Below are 4,613 nucleotides of genomic sequence, written 5' to 3'. Positions count from 1 at the left end.
GGAGGTCCACTCCAGACCCTGCTTGCCTGGGGCTCACCTGCAGTGGCTGCAGAGCATTAAGGGTTGCTGTCAGTTTCTTCTTCTGCTATCTTTGTCCCAGAAGGATACCCAGCAGACATCAGCCTGAGCTCTCTTTTATGAAGTGATTCTTTGGATATATCGGGGTAAGGGAGCTGCTTGAGAAGACAGTCTGTCCTTTATAGGAGCTCAAGTGCTGAGTTGTGAGCTCCATTGTTACATTCAGATCTGCTGGGCAAGTATGTTTAAGTCTGCTGCAGCAGAGCTCATAACAAACTTTTTTTCCCAGGTGCCCTGTCCTATGAAGGTTGGCTTTATTTATAAGTTTCTGTCATGCTGCTGCCTTTTTTCAGTCATGCCCTGCCCAATGAGAAGGGAGCCTAGTCACAGTCTGCCAGCAGAGGCATTGCTGAGATGCTGTGGGCTCCGCCTAGCTGCCATGTGAACTCCCCTACAGTCCTGCTTATAGGGGTATAGTTAGAACTGCCTCAGCAATGGTGGCCCATTTCTGTAATGATGGAGTCTCTCTGTAATGGTGGACTGCCTCAGCAATTGCGGGCTGCCTCGGTAATGGCAGACTGCCTTGACAATGGCAGACTGCCTCAGCAATGGCAGACTACCTTGGTAATGGTGGACTGCCTCGGTAATGGCAGACGACCCTCCCCCACAGAGCTGGACCACCCCAGTTATCTGTGCTTGCTGTGAAACTCAATCCAGAGCATTTCAGATTGCTGTTCTTTGTGGATGTGGGACCAGCCATGCCTGATCACCTGGCTCCCTGCCTCAGACCCCCTTTTTTTTTTTTTTTTTTTTTTTTTTTTTTTTTTTTTTTTTTTTTTTTTTTTTTTTTTTTTTTTCAGTTGAATGGGTGACTCTGTCTCCCAGGCATTCCAGTCGCCAGTTAAAAAGGTGCCCAGATTTCTGTGAGATTTTGTGTGGAGACCCACTGTGTCAGCTGAAACATCCACGCTGGAGGTGCTTTTCTGCCTGGGAATCTCCTGGCCTGGCTCCCTGTTTCAGTTCCCTTTGTATCAGTTGAATGGTTGACTCTGTCTCCCATGCATTCCAGTTGCCTGTTGAAAAGGTGCCCGAATTTGTGTGAGATTTTGTATGGAGACCCACTGCACTGGCTGAAACAGCCGCACTGGGACTCCACTTAAAAGACATAGAATGAGAAAATGGATTTTTAAAATTACCAACCAAATATCTACTGTCTTAAACAGACACACCTAACACATAATTCGTAAGACTCAAGGTAAAGAGGTGGAAGGAGATATTCCATTCCAATGGAAATCAAAAGCAGACCAGAGTACCTATTTTTATATTAAATAAAACAGACTTTAAAACAACAGCAAAAAAGTCAAAGAATGTCATTATTTAATTATTAAAGGAAGAATTTAACAAAAAGGTATTACAATTATAAATACATGTGCACCAGACTCTTGAGCTCCCAGATTTATAAAATGATCACTACTAGACCTAAGAAAATAGATAGACAATAATAGCACAATGATAGTGGAGGACTTCAACACTTCACTGAAAGGATTACAATGGTTATTGAGACAGAAAGTCAACAAGAAACACTGGGCTTAAATTTCACTCTAGGACAAATGGACTTAACAGACGTTTATAGAACATTCTATGCAAGAACAGTGATAAAGAAAATGTGCCATATATTTATAAAGAAGCTCTATTCAGCCATAAAAAAAGAATGAGATCCAATCATTTGCAACAACATAGATGCAATTGGAGATCATTATGTTAAGTGAAATAATTCAGACACAGAAAGACAAGACTTACATGTTTTCACTTATTTGTGGGTTCTAAAAATCAAAGAAATTTAACTCATTTCATATCCCCCATTCTTTCACTACCCTTCCCAGCCTCTTGTAACTATGTGAGTATAATTTCTCTAACAGAGATTAGAGTTACTGGGGGGAGGGAAGGGTAGTGAGAGGGTGGGGAGTATCTAGGGTGCTTAATGAATAAAAAAATAGTTGAAACAAAAGAGACCTACCATTTGATAGGAAAACCAGGTGATTATAGTCATTAATAATTAAATTGTACATTTTAAAATAACTAAAAGAGTATAACTGGATTGTAACTCAAAGGATAAATACTTGAGGGGATGGATATTCTATTCTTCATGATGTGGTTTTTACACATTACATGCCTGTATCAACATATCTCATTCACTCCATAAATAAGTACACCTACTATGAACCCACAGAAATTAAAAATTAAAGAAAATAAATTAAATTTCAAAATAGAGTCCCTCTACTGTAAACCTTATAAAAAATAATGTGAAATCCTTACTCCTACATTAGAACAGAATAGAAAACACATAAATAAAGCCACATACCTATGACCAACAAATCTTTGGCAAAGTCATACACTTTGGAAAGGACACCCTATTCAAAAAATGGTGCTGAGAAAATTAGTTTGCCATAAGGAGAAGAATGCAATTCGGTCCCTATTTCTCACTACATATCAAAATTAACTTAAGATGGATTAAAGACAAATGTAAGACCTAAAACCATAAAATCATAGAAGAAAACCTAGGAAAAATTCTCACACTGGCCTAGGCAAATAATTCGTGACTAAGACCTCTAAAACAAATGCAACAATAGCCTGTGACAATTGGAATTTTGCCCAATTTTTAATGGGGTTATTTGTTTTGTTTTATTTACTTGTTTGAGTTCTTTATAAATTCTGGATATTAGCTCTTTTCTGAATACAGGGTTTGCAAATATTTTATCCCATTCTGTAGGCTGTCTGCTTACTCTGTTAATTATTTCTGTGCTGTGCAGAAGCTTTTTAGTTTAATTAAGTCCCACTTATCTTAAGATTTTTTGCAAAAATCAGAATCTAGATGTAGATCTTATACTATTCACAAAAGTGTTCATAGAACTGAATGTAAAACACAAAACCATAAAACTGTGAGAAGATAACAGAGGAGAAAATATAGAAGACCTTGGCAATGCTTTTTCAAATACAAAAGCAAGCATACAACAAAAAATCAATAGTCTGAACTTTGTTAAACAAAAAACTTTTACTCTGTAAAAGACACTATCAAGGGAAGGAGAAGTCGAACTAGAAAAGGAAATATAGTTCCGAAAGATACATCTTATAAAAGACTGCCATCCAAAATACTCAAAGAACTCTCAAAGCTCAACAATAAAAAATTGGAAACCCTTAATAGAAACATGAGAAAAAGATTTGAACAGATATCCCACCCAAGAAGATAAACAGATGTCAAATAAGCATGAAGACTGTTCAACATTATACACCATTAGGGACCTACAAACGAAGACAACAATGACACACACCTTTACAGTAATGAACATCTAAGGCATTGATAAAACCAAACATTGGCAAGGATTTGAAGCAATGGGAACTATTAGTTATTGCTAGTATGAATGCAAAATATTACAGACTACTCTGGAAGAGGGTTTGGTGGCTTCTTACAAAACTAAATTGTGTTTACCATATGATCCAGCAGTTGTGCTCCTTGATATTTGCCAAATGAGTTGAAAACTTATATCCATACACAAACTTGCACATGGACATTTATAGCAAATGTATTCATTATTGCCAAAATTGGATGCAACCAAGATATCCTTCACTAGATGAATAGATAAACTGTGGTACATCAATACAAGGGAATATTATTGTATTACTACTTAGTGGTAAGAAGAAGTGGGCTTTTGAGCCATAAGAAGACATTGAGAAACTTTCTGCATATTAGTAAGTGAAAGAAACTCATCTGAAAATGCTACATACTGTGTGATTCCAACTATATAACAATCTCTTATAGTAAAGGCAAAACTATGACAACACTAAAGTGAACTATGGTTCACTTGTTTCCAAGGACTTGCAGGGAAAGGAGAGAATAGGCAGAGCTCAGAAAATTTTTAGGACAGTGACTGTATTCTGTAAGATGCTACAATGTTGGATATATGGCATCATGTATCAGTCAAATGTATAGACTGTACAAAAGAAAGAGTGAACCCCATGTAAACTTTGAACTTTGGTTGACGATTATGTCTCATTGTTGGATTACTGACTATAAATAATGAACCCCACTGATGGCGGTTGTTGACTGTGCGAACGACTATCTGTAGGTGCTGGGAAGGGGTTTGTGGGAACTGTGTTCTTTCCACTTAGTTTTGCTGGCAGCCTAAAACTGCTATAAAAATTAAATTTTAGTTAAAAAAAAAACCCCACTCTAACTCACAACTCTGGCCAAATATTTCACTGAACCAGCAAGCAGGAATACTGGAATTCTAATACAAAATCTTTTACTGATGCATTAATAATGCCCTAACTCACTGAGTCACCAATTGCTCATTCCTGAAAAGAGAAGCAAAATTTAGACTAGTAGATCTCAGAGATCCCATCTGTCTTTAAATTATCTATGTTCCTTTTATTCTATAAAACAAAGGTCAAGGCAGGAGCCTCAACTCAAGAGAAGAAATGAGGAGCAGAGCAAGGATAGCTGTCTCTCAAGGAATAAAATTATTGCTCTAAAGAGAGAATGAGCTTATTTTAACCAATTAAACTGGCTTATACCTATGTGAGTGGGGCAGTAAATT

Source organism: Cebus imitator, unplaced genomic scaffold (assembly GCF_001604975.1).
Source record: "Cebus imitator isolate Cc_AM_T3 unplaced genomic scaffold, Cebus_imitator-1.0 Scaffold230, whole genome shotgun sequence".
NCBI lineage: Eukaryota > Metazoa > Chordata > Mammalia > Primates > Cebidae > Cebus > Cebus imitator.
Note: the sequence above shows the minus strand (reverse complement) of the source record.